Below are 18508 nucleotides of genomic sequence, written 5' to 3'. Positions count from 1 at the left end.
GGATTATTCTTTGGAGAAGGAAGCATACTGTTTTATAAACTGATCAGCATGACTGAGATCACAAGGGCATGTAGGAATGTTAAAATCATATCCCAGTAGTCAGGCCTAGGAAAGATGGAACTCTCTCACACATGGATGCCATTAAGACACAAATAATTTGCACTGTGATAGTGACAGCTCTTCTGGGCTTGTAATTGTACCACCTGGTGTGAAATTAAAGACAGACATCCAGAGATTGCCAGATGTCCCAGAAGATTTATTCTGGTTCAGTTCTACCACTAAGGCAGCCTATTCAAATTAACTTATGTATGTTTGGCACTTGAAACTGCCTTTTCTCTTCCACTGATCACATCTACCAGGATCTGGCATCATTATGCCATTTCTGATGATTTGCAAAACCTGTGATTTCAGGCCTGTGATGTGACTCAATAAAGTGTACAGACTAGTTAGTTGCAAGAGATGTTTATACCTACACAGCTTAGTCTTATGTGGGAAGGCAGGACATACATATTTAAAGGAAAACTCCAAGCTATAAGGTGTTGTGTAGAGAAATTTTTTCTCATGTGCTTACCAAACCCACTTCCATGATTTGAATATCTGTGATCACAGCCTAGTTGATGCTAGGGCATTGTTAAGGTCTTTCTACCATATGTAAGCCGTGGAACTACTTCAACACCGCTTACTTTCCTACCTTAGGGAATCACTCTGCCTTGTTGACTTCCAGGAGAACCATTCAGGCAGAGCAAGATGAGGCAACCATAGATCTGCCAGTTGGGAGGGCCTTTATGGCCAGCCACTGAAGCTTTCCCAGGGGCTAAGTCTAACTCTTACTCATTTTTTCCTCCTTTAGATAAATTACTTGAACAGGCCAGAAAAAGTACACATATATGATGGGATGAGTAAAAGATGGAAATTAAATATATAGTTTTTATGATGTTATATACAATTTAGATAGTTTTTGCTCCTCGATTTCCTCTGACTCATATAAGTGTTTTATGAAAAGAATAATCATTTTCTGCACCTTTTAGATAAAAAGATGTGTCACTGAGCACATATGTGATTTATCAAGAGACAATATGGAGATAAATAGTTTTCTAGGAACTATATCCAATTCCTTAGAGGACATCTTTCTGTCTTTCCTCTGTTGCCTTCAGTCTTTCACTGCTGATGTGAGCAAGCACCAGGTGTATGTCAGTTCTTCTTGTTCTTTCTCTTTTTTTCTTTGACATCACTGTTGAGGGACAGAGCAGATGTGATAGCTGACTGGGAAAAGAGTGAGGCCATTTCTGAACTCAGGCTCAGCTTCTGATTGATTGGGGCCTTGAAAGTAAAGTTTTGCATAAGAGGAGTGAAGATAATGAACAGCTCAGACATGCCCAGTTGTTCTCTGGAGCAAACTCACTTTCCTGCAGGAACAAAACAGAAGACTAGTCATATTCTCAGCTAGTATAGTGGCTCCAGGGACTGGTATCTCAAGTGCCTTCTTCAAGTCTTGAGTTGACCCTTAAATTTGTATTCAATTGCTCATTTACATCTGTCGTCTACCTTGATTATTCAAAGCACAGAATCTGGAAGCTCTAAATTTCAAGTCCAATAGCTTCATGGGCAAGTAGTTCTTGGTTAGTTCAGGGTGTAGGATGGTAGAAATGGGTATCCAGGGGTGACAGAGAAAGCCTGAAAGCTTTTAAAACTCAGTTAATACACATCATTGATACTATAGTCTGTTGTTCAGTGACAAAATTATTGATGCTTTTCAACCAATAAAAGAAAATCCAAACAAGTAAGTGTATCAGTAAAGTCTGCCTGAAGTAAAAGTCATCTTTCTCTTATGCCCACTTAACTCTTCAACCTTGATTGATGTCAGTGGTATTGATTTCTTCAGGGTGACTCTAAAAATGGAACTGAATGGAGGAATTTAGGACATTGGTGGGCTAGGGGTGCCATTATCTGCCTGGCTTCTCCTTGAGACAGATTAGACCGCACTATCTTATTCTCACTGAAATAAAGGCTGGAACTGTCCTTTAGACTGGCTACAGAGGTCACATGGAAGTAAGAATAAACCTACCTCCTAAACATCTCTACCATTCCTCCTGTATCTTCTTATAGATGTGGCAAACTGCACTCAAAATTTTTCCAAAGTTACCACTCAGTTGTCCCCATAAAAGTCTGGGGAATATTAAATCTTCAGAGCCATAGAAAAAAAGAACCTAATGTGTTTGCACCAGGAAGCAATGACTTCAATATCCCCTGGGATATAGGATATATAGGATATATAGGATATATAGGATATATAGGATATATAGGATACATAGGATACATAGGATACATAGGATACATAGGATATATAGGATATATCCTATAGGAGACAGTGGGAAAATTTGAATCCAAATATGTTCACAGTCCTTTTTTTTTGAGCCTATGGAAGAAGAGAGGCTTATGAAAATCAAAGATCAAGCCTCCTTATTCCTCTTAGGTAATGGTCATTTGACAGAGAGGAAGTAAACTTCCTACACTTCCTGTATAGGAGAGAAGGTACGTATTAAGTTTTCAGGTTGCCGGCCTTCATTTTCTACATTTTTTTTTCAGGAGTTGGTTGACCCAAATTTATTGTGGGAAGTGAGACATGAGGAAAAGCAGATATCATTGTCAGTTTGATCCTGATTCATCATGAATGAATGCAGACAGCCAGGATTTCATGACTTTAAAGTTTAAAAAAATCATAGGATGACTCTTGAAAAGCAAGTGTCTATCCCTTATAGAGTTCTGAAAGGAAAACCAAAACATAACGCCTGACTGGGAAGGAGTCACTGTTTTTGTTTGTTCAAGAGAGACCTTGCAGACTACAAATATGAGGTTCCACACAGAGGAAAAATGTTAGCTAATCAGGAAATTTTTATCAAAAGTTTTGGGCAAGTCACCTTTGCATTCTTCATCTCAATTGACCAGTTCTAATTTAGGGAAATACTTCATTCCAGTCCACAAAAGGCCTTTAAAATCTCAGTCCCCCTAGAGAGGAAAGACTTCATTTTCTCTACCCCTCCACCTGTCTTTGAAGAGTATTTTTCTCTTGGTGAAATTTCTCCACCTGTAATAAGTTTTTTTTTTTTTTTTAAAATCTGTGAATTCTAGTTTCTCTTTTGGAGCTATTCCCTGCTGCTACCTGTTCTGAATTTTTTTCTTGCCTTTTAATTTCCTAATAGGACCAAATAACACACAGTATAGGACACAGTAACAATGTTTGTTTTAAAAGTTCATGTATGTAAACTGATTCAACTTGAATTTCTCCCTAAGGACTTGAGGCCATTTTCCCCAAAGAAACATCTGTTTCAAAACTTTTGTCCTATAGTACCACACATGATTACCACAGAAATCTCTCTTATGTACATTGCTCACCCCTTCCTTTATTTTTAAGTGATATATAGTCACTATAAAATAGGAGAAAAGAAGCATGAAACATTTTTCACTATAAATATAGAAAAATATATAGTAACTATATATTTTGATAAAATATATATTTGAAAATAATATAGTTTGATATAATATATAGTCACTATTTAAAAACATAAAGAAGATAATTAAAGCTGTTTCTGTTTCTGCAGTCAAAACAAAAACCTTGAATTGATGTGAACTCAGTGTTATTGTGTGGATTTTCATAAACATTGCAATAAACATTATGCATGGCTACTCTAAAGCTGATTTTCCACCTTTATCTTTAACCATGAAATTAAATACTAGTTCAAAACTAACCATGTATTCAGGCTTGCACTGTGCACTCTAACTTCCATGGACTGTTAAAGAAATAAAACAGGTATTATAGGAAAAATCTCTTCATGTAATTTCATGTCACAATAACACTGTTGCTATAATTTGTGTCTGTGTGGTACATGAGTCCACTCCTTTTATCTTTATCATGTTACAGGTCTATTCCAGCTAGTTTTATGTCAATTTGACACATGCTAGATTTATTTAGGGACTCTATGAGAAAACACCAGTAAGGGTCAAGTCTGTTGCATACTCTTAATTAGTAATAGATGTGGACACACTCAAACCATTATAAGTGGTGCCAGCCTTGGACACATGATACCGGTGTGTATAAGAAAGCAGGCTCAGCAAGCCTTGGAAAGCAGGACAGTAAGTGTTCCTCCATGGTCTCGGCTTTAATTTCTACCTCCAGGTTTCTTCCTTAAGTCTGACTTCATTCAGTGATGATGTGTGTCTTGAGAGCTATAAGGAGAATAATCCCTTTCTTCCTAAAGTTGTCTTTGGTTATGCTAATTCAACAAAGATTTTTTAAGATAATTTTAAGATAGAGAGATTGCTGACAGGTTTCTGTAGGAGATCTGACCATATGTTCTACAGAGGATTGTGGACAGACTTGAAACTTTAGGCTAGAAAAGCCATTGAGTGTTCTAAGTTTGTTGAGTTGTTGTGAGGGCTTGGAAGAGAATCCTGGAAGCAATGCTACAATAGAGCCACAGTGGTGAAATTTTACAGGGAGGTTTGAAAGTTTCTTAAAGATTCTTTCCCTCACCAAATACCAGATCAGGTTCTCCTCTCCCCCTAACTCCCCAAGCCCTGTCTACTTTCTCTCCCAGATTCCTCCCTCTCACCCCACTTGTGATTGATTTCTTCTGGTATTGGGTGAGGGAAAAGGACTGAAGCCCTGAGGGACAGCAGAAAGAATGGAAACAGGCAAACTCAGGAAATAGGAGGTTGGGGCACCCCCCAGAATGCACCAGACACCTGGGAGGTCAGAAACTCCCAGGATTCGAAGTGTGTGTGTGGGGGGGAGTCTTAGAAGAAATGCCAAACAGTAGGGAGAAGGAACTTATAGAGCCTTTCTCCAGCAGAAGACAGGGCATCAAATAAGGGAGAGGGGGCCATCCCATAGTCACAACTCTGACCCATAATTGTTCCTGTCTGAAAAAATAACAGGGATGGAAATGGAGAGAACCCTAAGGAAAAAGAAGGTCTAGCAATAGGCCCAAAGTGGTATCCAGCTCAAGAGTAGGTTCTGGAGCCAGACACATTACTGAGGCTATGGAACACTCACAAAAAGGGATCTATCATGACTGCCCCCTGAAAAACCCAACAAGCAGCTGAAAGAATCAGATGCAGATATTTGTACCCAAGCAATGGACAGAAGCAGCTCACCCATTGTTGAATTAGGGAAGGCTGAATGTAACTGAGGAGAAGGGTGATCCTGCAGGAGGACCAGAAGTCTCAATTAATCTGGACCTCCAAGATCTCTCAAATACTGGACCACCAAACAGCATGAAACATCTGATATGAGACCCCACCCCACCCCCAACACACATACAGTAGAGGGCTTCGGGGTCTGTGTTCATTCAGAGATGATGTACCTAACCCTCAAGAGACTGGAGGCAACAGGGAGTTTAGAAGTCAGGTGGGGTAGAGGTGGGGGTGGGAGCATTCAAGTACATGGGCCATCTACTTACATGGGGGCATGTAAATAGACAGGGTTGGGTGGGGAAGAGGTGTGGAATGTGGAGCAGTCAGAGGGTGGACAGGGTGAGGGGGGATAAAATATGGAGTATAAAAAAGATAATAAAAAGATTTTTAAAAATTAAAAAAAAGACTCTTTCAGAGACATTCAGTATTTTAAATTAATAGTCTAGTTCTAGTCATCTAGGACTGAAAAATACCACTTTTTACTAGAACAGTTGGTGCTAATTAGCTAGAACTGAGAAGATAGCAATGATTATGTAGAAACCAGCATCACTGAGGATTATAAATCTGGGGGTATTTCCTCCGGGTTAGCACACGGTATCTGTCATGCAGAAAGAGTCAAGACTATGTCTCATGTTGGCATCTGAACTTGGTAGTATAAGAGTCATTCGGGTGTTAATGGCTTTGAAGGCATGAGGAGTCATGGAGAAAAGCTGAGGCTTGGCACCATGTGTTAAATTCAGAGTCTGTGGAGAAAGTCAATGTTCAGATACAGCCCTGTGGCAGCAGAGACTCCCAACCTATTGAACAAGAGACAATACCACAAAGAAGCAGCAGCTGGGAAGTGGAGCCAGCCTGATATGGGAGACAGATTATTTGTTGATTATACAGATCCTATGGAGACAAAAAGATGATGGACCCCAGAAGTCTGGCACTGAGCTGTTGAAATTTGTTTTTGCTATGATTTAAATATAAGTATGTCCTGAATTTTTCCTTGAAATAATACAGTATAGGACTTAATTTTTATTTCACAAAAGCATACAGTTGAGACATTTTGGAAGTTTAGAGAAGACTTTGATATTTCAGAGAAGCTTTAAATATTGAAATTTGAATTTTTAAAATAAGGCTGAAATTTAAAGTGATCAAATTTTTAGACTGTGCTATGGGATTTTTAAAAGTTGGAATGTGTTATAGTGTGAGATAAGATTAACATGAGCTCTAGGGACTAAAGAAGAAAGGAAAGGTTGTGGTTCAAGATTGATGGGTTTCTGTGTCGGAATGACAACGTATCAGTATTGTTGTCTACTTTTATGCCAGTTTGACACAAGGTAGAGTCATTGTAGAATAGGTAATCTCTATCTAGTCAATACCTCCACCAGATTGGCTTGTGAGGGAAGCTTGTGTTGTCTATTTTAAATTCATGTTCAATGTGGGAAGGCTCATATCATTGTGGGTGATGCCACCCCACAGCAGTTGGTCTTGAGGTGTATAAGCAAAACTAGCTGAACAAGTTATGAGGGGCAAGACTGTAAGCAATACTTTTCTAAGGCCTCTACTTCAGTCCCTGGTCCCCACCCTCGGTCCCTGATGTGCTTGACTTCCTGCCCTGACTTCATTTAGTATTTGAGTGTGACTAGAGAGCTTTGAGCCAAAGTAAACCTGTCTTCTCTAAGGTCATGGTGTTCTATCTCACCAGTAGAAACCCTTAGACATTATTATCAGTAAAATGGCAATCAACTCTGTTGTAAATTCTCATGATTCATCAGAAGAATTCCTCTTCCAGAACAAAACTTGACCTGAAGCCCATGTTCAATAACCAGCTTCATTGGGGACCACTTTGGTATTGTGACTAACCCTCTCATTTTCAAACAATCTTTCTAACTTGAAAAATAAGCAAAGAGGATGCTTCCTACCCAGTCTTCATGGCTGGACAATCATGACAATCATCCAGCAGGAACAAGCATGCTTTAAGAGGACCAAGTAAGAAATACCCAGTTGTTGTTGAGGAAGGAAAGGCTGGCATACCATAAGCTGTCCTTAGTTTTATTCTATAAATAGAGATGTAAGGATCAGGAACTATTTTAGTTTGCCCCAATAATGCAATGGTAAAAATTTAGACAAAGTTTTTGTCTAAATTAATAAATAAGTCTGATATTAAGAACAAATATTATTTCCCTGCTTCAGACTCTTTATGTCAGGTATTTTGTTGCAATGATGGAAAGGTTTGATTTAAAACTATACTTGGGGATCAAGCCTGAGATGCCCACTAGTCTGGTTTCATGCAGACCTGGGTGGGCAGACCACACAAGAGATGACCACTGCCCAGTGCCACATGGCATTGGTAGGGCACAGCACACCTGAGACCACTCGATAGATTACCCTAGACACTCAGATACACAAGTGGCCATTAAGATAAACAAGTAAGTAGTGGAGAGATGAAAGAGAAGCAGAATCATGTGTGCACAAGGAAGAAAGGGAGAACTGAAGACTCAAGTCTAGTGATGAACAGACTGATGTGAGTAGCTGGTGATGTCACCTAAGGCCATGATGAGGTCCTGGCCTATACGACCATTGAGGGCCATGTCTGGGTTGGTGGCTCTGCAGCAGGGGAAGGGGGTTGTTATCACCAAAGGCCAGGCAGACTTCACTGTCTGGGCTACTGCCTGAGAGGACATGTTGATGTGGGAAGGCTCTGCAGAATTGGCCCCACCTCTTACCTGGGTATTGTTTGAGGCCTCATCCCACAGGTGTGAGAACAGGAAAGCTAGCCCTACTCCTTGCTTGCTGCAGTAATCAGGAAAGCTCCTCTCAACCCCTACCTCCACCCCTGTGCAAATATTGGACAGGTAGCAGAGTAGATCTGTTCTCCTTAGTCCCTGCTGTCTACAGCAGGCTGAAGGCCTGGCTCCAAACTCATGAGAACGGGAGAGATGGCCCTGTCCCTTACTTGGTATAACAGTCAGGAGAGTTCCTGACCTGACTTCTCTTACTGAAGAACTATAAACTATAAGATGAAATAAATTCTGTCTTCCCCAAGTTACTTGTCATCATAGTGTTTATCATAGCAATAGAAAGTAAACTAAGACAGTGCACTTGGTAATAAAATCTGTACTTAAATGATTTAACACAATTTCAATAACAAGACACCAGTGAGTCATTGCTTACTCTCTTCTTATCATCTAAAGCTAATGAAAATGGGGCGGGGGGACTATACACTAGGAGAAAAGGAAGCACCTATAGGGAAGAGACTTTTAAGATCTAAAGACAAATCATCTATTGCAGATTCTCTTACCTCAAGGTGCTGTTTCTCAGTCTAAAGGCATTGGTAGGGATGGCAAGATAGAGCAGTGGCTGTCACCCAAGAATTACAACATTAGTTTAATATGGTGGAACCACAGGATTGAAGGGAAGAGTCTATTCTTACATGTTGTCTTTTGATTACAAACTCACATTATATGTGTAAACCATTCCCCCAAATAAATGTTAAAGGCATGAGCATCTGAAGATTGCTCCAACCATCACTGTAGCAAACATTGAGGGGGAGTGGATTCTCAGAATTTCTTGTCATAACCATGAAGCAGAAAAAGTTTTAGCAATGTGGCTTAAAGTATGTGCTATGATAAAAATCTGAGACTATTCTCTGCAGAAATATTGGAAGGAATTCCTACACTTTATACCATCTACTTTGTAAGAAATGGTTTATGACAGGTGGCATCCTTTATCCTGTTACCATGCATATGTGTTAAAAGGACTTTAAAAGGGTGGTTAACACTTATTGAAAGAATTGCCTTGTCCAGGTGCCATTTAAAACTGTTGTCTCCTGTTCTCATTGTGTTAAGTATGAAACCTTTCTTCATAGTCTCATCAAATGTTATTACTAATACACAGATCTATTTCTGAGTAAAAGGTAAAAAAGCATCTCCTTAATATAACTTTGATCATTTGAAAAACTCTAGAAATATGGTAGCCATTCAGACTTCGTTGTGATGAAAAGGCACCATTTGGCTCTCTTCTGCATGTTGGAGAAAATAGAGCCAGAGAGAAACAAGGGTGATCTGAAGCAGTCCCTGTTCACAGCAACAGTGAGATGAAGCAACAAGCAGGGCCACATGGAGAAGATACAATTAAAGCAGAGGTCTACAGAGTGAAGAGTGTAGAAGAGCTAAGGAGGAGCTTTGAACTCTTTTCTGTTCATAACAACTCACCCATTTAGAATAGCAGAAAGAATTCTCATCTTAAACTGTCCATTCTCCAACAAATGCTCTGGATTGAACACATCTGGAGTGGCCCACTCTTTCAGGTCCCTGTGTAGCCCAGTGAAATTGGTTAGGACCATGGTTCTGTAAGGAAGGCAGCAAAGTGAAATATGGATCACACTCAGTTAGATTAACAGGGGTAGTGACTCTCAACCACTAATGTCTGAGATTTTTGACTTCCTAAACTTTTCCAGCCTTACCAATACACTTTCCCACTGACATTTGAACATATATCACTATGTGTCCTTTATACCTGCTATTTTTGCAGTAGCATCATAGGAATTTTTATCAGCAGAGCTAGGCTACTATTTGCTATAAAATATTTCTACTTGATAGGAAGAGGTTAGTATATGTATGTCTAGGGAAGGATCTGTGACTATCCAAGGGGTGATGAGGAGTTTGTTTCTCTCTATCAACAGTTCCATGGTTATATCACCTCTGCTTCTCTGTTCTCATTCATCCAATGTTAAGGGGATAACACCCAGTCCCACCAAGGTTAGTCAAACATAAATGGATGCATCAGAAGGCATTCCTGTCTAGGCAGGTACTTATATGGTCCCTAGTTATGAGACTTTTTCTTCATGGTGTCATTCCAACAAGAAAGCTGGACCATTCCTTAAATCTGGATTCTCTTGCTGCCTTTCCAGTTTATCCCTTCAAACTCTGTGACACTTTTCACCTTGTTTTCCTGGACTAGCTTTGAGTTGATAGCACAGCCTGGAACCTGGGTGGGTTTGTCACATGACTTTCTTTTATTGTTCCACATTCACTTCCCATACCTGGTAAACAGGCTCCTCATACTCTTAATGCAAAATTTTTATGCTATGTTCCACCAGAGCCAATGTTCACCTGTAGCTAGGATCCTGCCATAGTAACATTCTTGTAGGCTTTCAACGAGACAATATTTCAATACGATCTTTCTTATTGTGTGTGTTTCTCTTCCTGTACACACAGAGCTAATTCTCAATGCCCCTTTAACTTTCAGCTCCAAAATATTTCTACTTCTAAAGCTCAGCATAATTTCTTTCCAGGTCATGCCTCTCACTTGCCATTGTCATCATGCACAGAGTAGCAGGGTATTTTCTTCTGGGAAGTCCTCATGGCCTCTAAGTAGATATTCCTTGTTATAGTTTTCCTTTAAGTCCAAACCAATATGTTCAGAAGTTCAACAAATATTGGCTTGATTAATGAAGACTAGCTTAATTTCTGAGTGTAGTGCCATGCAAATATAATCTCATTTTATCCCCATTTGGATCCTATGAAGTGGGCTGAATAAAGACTCTGAAGCTTGATTGGTTTGGTAATATGTTTCCATAGTGACAGAAAGTGAAGTCATCACTGGAACCAGGCCTTTCTGCTGCCAAGGCAACTGTTTACATCCTGTGTTGCACATAGCCATTTAGATTCCTCAATACTCAGAAAGGTGTTAGAGCTGATCTTGAAAGTTTGTGGACGAAGTTTCATTGGTTTCCTGGATATAAATGAACAGGTAGGAAAAATGAAAACAGCACTTGGGGAATCCAGACCTAATGATCTTCTCAGTGACAAGAGAAGAATAGTCACAGTGGTTGTTCCTCAGCCTGTGCAGAGAAAGTGGCTGTGCTGTGATACGTAGATATACACTTCTGGGTCTAATGCTGGTGAGTATTCCCAAGAACAATATATTTGAGTCCTAGAAAATAATTCTAGATCCCCAAAGAATATTCGGTATACGGCAAGAATAGATCTGCAGTTCTATGAAGTAGAGAGGAGATGACAGTGGCCAAGCGAGATAAGGAGTCATGTGATCAGCATTTAGTCTGTAAAGACAGGGAGTTGAGCATGGAATCATATAGTAAAATGGAAAAGGGATACTTTAATGTCAAATAAAGCAACTCTTGTGGATGGATTAAGAGGATGAATTCTCAGACCAGGGTTGGTTTTAGATCCCATCAACATCACTTCAAACAGCTTGTGTGAATATCCATTTAGAAACATGGAGGGTTTTATTCTCTCTCACCCATTGAAATTATTTCCTAGTGTGTGAACACCTATCACCTTTAAAAGTTAGGTTGTGAACTTGATGTCCAAATGTACTGGGGTATTTGGTAATGCATAGTTACCTGTGGCAGGTGGAATCTAGCAAACTTGGTGTCAACTGTTACTTTCCTTGGAATATTCAAGGGGACGATGTTGCCCAGCCTTTGTACCTCATGACAGCATTAGTGTAAGGCATGGAATCTTGGTCAGCAAGGCTCACCTTCCTTCCACAGTCAATCACTGTCAATTTCACTCTGCTATTTTTCTGAAATAAAGAAGAAAAATCTAGTAAGTTTTATATTGTTCTATTTTCATCGTGGTGTTTAATCAACTGTTTTTCTAAAACTACTAAGTAGATGTTATAGTACATTAATGATTTTTTTATTCCCAATTTGAAAAAACAAAGAAAAGTTTATCTATCCTTGCCTAATAATCTTCTAGAACTAGTATGAAGAAAAGATGAAATGGGCCACACTCCTTAAACCAGGAGAGACAGCAACAGTGAGCAAAGTATAGCAACAGAGGCATCCCGGGTCTCTGAAAGAAAATGACAACAATTTCCAACTCAGAAAATTCCAGGAGGAATCTAAAATGTCTCAGGTAGTCAGCACCTGAGAAAATTCTTCCAGATTAGGGAGAATCTAGAACAGTGCATTCTAGGCACAGAGAAACATAGGTCTTAAGGTAATTTTAGGTAAGAATAAAGGCAATGCAAAGAGAAGAAATGTAATGAAGCAATACCACATGCAAGACTGGTGAGTGCAGTGGTTTGAATAGTTATGAATCCCAAAGACTCCAAAGATTCATGTGTATTAATCCTTGCTTCATAGGGAGTGACACTGTTAGGAGGTGTAGCTCTGCTGTAGGAAGTCTGTAACTCTGGGGCAGGGCTCTAAGGTCTCTTATGCTCAAACTGTGCCCAGTGTTGATCAAGATGGAGAACTCTCAGCTCCTCCTTCAGCACTATGTCTGTACACCACCATGTGTCATTATGGTGCTAATGGACTAAAACTTTGAAACTGCAAGCCACAAAATGTTTTCCCTTTATAGCACTCATCTCGGTCAGTGTTTCTTCACAGCAATAGAAACCCTAACTAAGACAGTGGGATTGAGACTCTAAGTCAGAGAGGTGACATCACAAGATGCCAGATAGCAAACTTGGAAGGGTGCACAGTATCAAGGAAGAAATGGCAACACACAGTTAAAAATCAGGGGGTCATCAGGGGATGCTCATGTGGCAATGACAGTTTCACCTGGAATGATTGTTTCACTTGACTCCTCTGTTTTCACCTAGACTCCAAGCCTGTTAAGGGAGCAGTCTCTCTACTCTGTGTACACAGGGCCATCATGGTCCTGACAAAACATCTGCAGGATGTGTATATTCCTAAGTGCTCATCACCTCACAGCTGTTCCACATTTTCCCATTCCACAATTATATTTTCGAGCACCATTTGAGATATAGGCTCCAGAAAGACCATTCCACCTGGTCTAGGTCAAACCACACACCTTGTACTTCTGGATTGAGGGTCATGTAGAGCAGAGCCAAGTGCAGTATAGTAGATGTTGTCTCTGTTCCCACAAGAAAGAGACTCAGAGTGCTAAAGATGAGATTTTCTTCATTGAAACTTGTAGTATTTTCTAGATACTGGAAAAGACAATATATACCCATTTTTCCTGAGCATTTGTGTCTCTAACCCAAAAGGTCTCCACCATGGGAAGTGAACTTAAAAGAAAACAATCATAGGAAAAATGATCCTCTGTATGACTTCACAAGGAAGCAGAGGTACCACAAGACTACCATGTTCTTATACTTATAAATTCTTGAGAAGTCATTAGAGTGGAAAGAGGATATGATGTTGATACACTTAGATCCCAGTGTCAACACTATCACATCTAAATATCTGACAAAGGGAAAGTCACTTTATATTTTCATTCTTCAGATGGATGTTTTATAATGGGAATAAGACACATTAATTGAGAGGACATTTTGAATCTCATGTGCAATGAAGCCATCAACTTATTAAATTTTATAGTTATAACCTCTTTTTTCTGTCAATTATATCTTATCAAATCTCATCATCTTTACCCTTCCTCCAGAAACTTCAATTTGTTAATATCGTTTTGCACATACCTAAACACCATATGGCCATCATAATCTCCTATGAGTAAATAACATGTATACAGATTACTATGCCATTATGAAGAAAGAAGAGAATGTAAAAAAAAAAAAATCACCTTTTTTTCTACTATAAGAAGTATCCGAACTCCATATGCCAAAGAATAAAATGTTGATTCAAGGTATAATTTATCCAGTAGACTATTGAACTAAAAACTACATCCAGTTTGGCTATATAATTGAATCCTGTCTAGAAGGATAGATAGTGGTAATAGGAGGAAAGAAGAAGGTAAAAATCTCATCTCAACCTTGGGGGTAAATATTAGTACTAAACTTAATGTTTCTTAGATTTTCCAGTTCATTCTGAGAGGGGATGAATAACTGGTGTCAGATACAACTTACAGTGAAATAGAATTCTATAGCTTAATTGCTACCTTTGACCTTTGTATAGTACTTCAGTTAGGAGTAAGAGATAGGGACTGTACAAGGAAATGGTAGTAGTTTAACATTTTCAATGCTGTAAACCAAGCATCATTACACTCTGGCTGTTTTTCCCTAGGTGTGCAGCATTCTTGAGTTCATGCCATTCCAAACAAATAAAAATACTGGCCATATATTTATCCATCTTTGATAGACTAAATAATGATTCACCAATATATCTACATTCATTATTAGAACACATGCTCACTATATATTTTGTCAAAAGAGACTTTTGCAGATATGACTAATATAAGGATTTTGAAATTAGAATATATAATCTAGCCAAATTGCCCTGTTTTAATTAATTAAGGAGTGCTTAAAGGGGTAATTCTCAACCTGTGGGTTGTGACGTCTTTGGTTATTGAATGACCCTTTCACAAGCATTCACCCAAGACCACCAGATAAACACAGATATTTATGTTAAGATTCATAACTAGAAAATTCATATTGATGAAGTAGTAACAAAAATAATTTTGTGCTTGGGCGGTCACTAAAAATGAGGAATGGGTGGTAACATGAGGAATGTTGAGAAAGATGGTTTTAGAAGAGGGATGGGATCAGATTCAGAGGGAAATTATGAAAAGACAAATAGAGAGATAAGCACTAGCATGACCCACAAGCTTAGGGATATAGATGCATTCTGGAAACTGAAAGAGTCCTGAAGATGGGGCCTTCACCGAGTTGTCTAAAGTAGCTAGCATATACACACACACATAGTATGCTGCAAACATAGAAAACCTTATTGTGGAGATTTGTTTTGCAGAATTGTAACTGAATAAATTAAGTTGTGGTCACTTGTTGAATCTGGTGGAAATTATTCAACCCATAATTCTTCTATAAGAAGATGACACAGGCAGCATCTTCCTTACCTTTTGCATTTCCATTAGGAAAACATCAATGAAGTCTCTCAGCTCATAGGAGTTCCAATCTTTCTGGAGTTTCTTCATGATATGAAAAACAAACAATTGCAGCTCTTCCCAGTTCCTGAAAATTTTCTGATGTGGTCCAGGAAGATATTTCATTATCCATGGAAAGCCATTGTATAACTGGTTGGGGGAAATAAGACAATCATAGAGACACTATGGCATCGATCTCCATGTTGTAAGATTGTCAGGTTTTCCCCTCATTCCTTACAGTGAAACTGTGGACTACTCTGAGCTATGTTTTCTCTCTCAACTCCATAGTGAACACTTCATTTCCTCCATGGGAAAAAATACTGAATCTCATATCCCTTCTTGCAATCTGGACTGCTTGCTCCATGGTACATGCCACTTCCTCTCCTACCTGGAGGATGAGATTGCATGCAGAATGTTTCTACTCTTAAACTGATGACCAGACTATAACCTCAAGGAATTCCAGAGGTAATATGTACCAGTTTAAAACCATGGCTTCATCACTGACTCTATCTTCCAATGCATTTCCTGTCATACTCGCCTCAAGTCCTCTTAAAGTAGGTTTTCCTCAGCTGGACCTTAAGTAACCATTCCTTTTTTCTTCTGTCACTGTTACTTGCTATGATGCAGCAGCCACTGTCCTCTGTACTTGCATCTGATTTTAAACATTTGCAGTTGTAACTCATTGTTTACACCAAGCTTCTGTTAAGTGCTCACTTTTTGAAACTGTCTTCCTGATGATCCTCCAAGTGTCAGCTGTCTTTTCACTCTCTCTCTGTTCCCCTGCCATGATTTATTTTCCTCAGGGAAATCATCAGAAACACATGTACAATGAGACAAAAACACAGTTTTCTAATGATTTGAGCAAAAATAAGTATTATAAGTTTATTTGACAAATTCCTTCCATAAATTGAGATAAGTTCATAGCAAATGAGAAATGAAACACTTTGATCTTGGTTAACTTCCTCTACTGTGTGATTGCTCATTCCTCAATTTGTTCCAAACCCAACACATCCAGAGCAGCTGGCCATTATAAACATCTTCCCAATCAATATCAGAATCAAGTAAGAAGTATGTTTTCTTTTCATTTAGATTGTATTTTCTTTCAACAAGCCATTTATCACCCCAAAGAGAAGCCTATGGATGTTATAAACCTGGTCCTAGAAGCTTGCCCAACCCTTTCATTTCTACACACTAATTAAATAATGTTGAAAATATCATCCTGAGTGAGGTAACTCAGTCACAAAAGAACACACATGGTAACATTGTATTACTCACTGATAAGTAGATATTAGCCTAAAAGAATACCCATGATACACATCACAGACCAAATGAAACCCAAGAAGAAAGAAGATCACACTAAAGTGTAGATGCTACAGTCCTCAGAAGGTGGAAGAAAATAATCTCTGGGAAGTAGAGGGAGAGAGGAATCTGGGAGGGAGAGAGGAGGGTAAGGGAAAAGGGGGCCAGTTCAGATATGGGAGGAGATGGTGGAGAAGTACAGAGGTCAGGAATTTGAGAGTAGATTTGTAGCAGTGGCGGAGGGGGAAGTAAAGTAACTACTAGAAAGTTGAGTCCGGGACTCAAGAGGTTTCCAGGACCCAACAGGGAGGATATTAGCCGACATACCCAACAAAGGAGAGATTGAACCTGTACAGACCATATCCAGTTTATATACACATCCCCCAGATAAGGGATGGGGCCACTCAATCACCTCAAAAATATTAATCCAGAATTCCTCCTGTCAAAAGGAAATGCAGGGACAAAGTGTTGAGCAGGGACTGAAGGAAAGGCCATCCAGAGACTGTTCCACCTAAAGATTCTTCCCATCTGCAGACAACAAACCCAAACACAATTGCTGATGCCAAGAAGTGCTTACTGACAGGAGCCTGGTTTAGCTGTCCTCTGAGAGGCTCTACCAGAGCCTAACCAATACAGATGAGGATGTATACATCCAAACAGAGGACTGAACATGGGAACCCCAATGCAGAAGTTAGGACAAGGACTGCTAAAGTGGTTTGCAGTCCCATAGGAAGACCAAAAATATCAACCAACCAGACCGCCCAATTCCCAGGTACTAAACCACCAACCAAAGAATATGGTTCCCATGGGGGGAACCATGGCTAAAGCTGAATATGTACCAGTGTATTGCCTTATTGCGCATCACTGGAAGGAGAGCCCCTTGGTCCTGTGTAGGCTCGATGATCCAGTGTGGGGGAATGCTAGGGTGCTGAAGCAGGAGTGGGAGGGCAGGTGTGGGAGCACCCTCATAGAGGCAGGAGACAGGGGAGAGGATAGGGTTCTTGTGGAGGAAAAAGTGGTAAAGGGGATAACACTTGAAATGTAAATAAATAAAATAACCAATAAAAAATTTAAAAATTTTAAGATAAAACTCAGTTAACAAAAATATTCATGATCTAATTATATATAAAAAGTTAAAATGAAAAAATATTGAATAATATGTCAGATATGGAGAAAAATAGAAACCAAAAATTCATTGTGTGTCAGTTCTCCTGTGTCAAAGATTTTGATAAAAGCATAAATAAAACATTTGTGATTACTTTCAATAGAATTTATTTTATGGTTTATTGGCATCCATTTTGGGACACCCTAGCCATTTGTCTCTGAGTATAGTTCCTGCAAGATAAGTTCTAAATAACCCTGACTCAGTAACTCATCTATCTTAAAATGAACAGTCATGACCATCTACTTTTTACGATATGGCTAACACCTTTTTTGGCTTCAGTAACCTACTTATGCAGATATTCCCATCACCTTGACTACCTAATCTTGAAGAGTAAACCAACTCTTGAATTGCTTATGGAGCTATCCAAAGTCTTCTGATGGTTTAGCTTTTTAAAATTCTTCTTTCACACCCATTACCACAGCAGACTCCTTTTTGTCTCAGATATTATGGTCCTTCAATAGGTAATTAATATATCTTTTAACTGTAATTGGATTGAGTCTATAGTCTTTCCCTAGGGTTCAGGACCAAAATACAATATTCAAAGATGATCAGACTGGATGTAAAAAATCTGACACCAAGTTTATGATATTTCAAAAAGAAAAATGTAAAATATAAAGTTGCTGCCCATGTTCCACAGAGTCAGCTCTCAAATCTTCTCAGAGAGAAAAAAAACATCTATTTTAGTAGATGTTATAAAATTAGACAGTTACTGGTCAGAATAAAAAGGATAAAAGCATAAACATGCTCAGCCCTGAAAAGCTCACACATATCACAATTTCTCTTCTGAACGCTTGGGGATCATTACAGCAAGAGAATTGAGAGAGCCAGAGATAGCAGATGATTCCGAGGAAAGCAGTTTCTTTCAGACATGCCCCTCAACAGAGGAATGGATACAAAAAATGTGTTACATTTACACAATGGAGTACTACTCAGCTATTAAAAAGAATGAATTTATGAAATTCCTAGGCAAATGGATAGACCTGGAGGGCATCATCCTGAGTGAGGTAACCCAATCACAAAAGAACTCAAATGATATGTACTCACTGATAAGTGGATATTAGCCCAGAAACTTAGAATCCCAAAATAT

General features: G+C 39.1%; 1 pseudogene; it reads right to left on the bottom strand.

Annotated features, from left to right (window-relative positions):
* Positions 1-1112: 1112 nt before the first annotated feature.
* LOC110293366 (cytochrome P450 2J5-like) lies at positions 1113-17075 on the bottom strand (annotated as a pseudogene).
* Between the last annotated feature and the right edge of the window lie 1433 nt (positions 17076-18508).

This window comes from Mus caroli, unplaced genomic scaffold (genome assembly GCF_978045245.1).
Source record: "Mus caroli unplaced genomic scaffold, Mus_caroli_1 scaffold_6, whole genome shotgun sequence".
Classification (NCBI taxonomy): Eukaryota; Metazoa; Chordata; class Mammalia; order Rodentia; family Muridae; genus Mus; species Mus caroli.
This window is presented reverse-complemented; position numbering and strand designations above follow the sequence as displayed.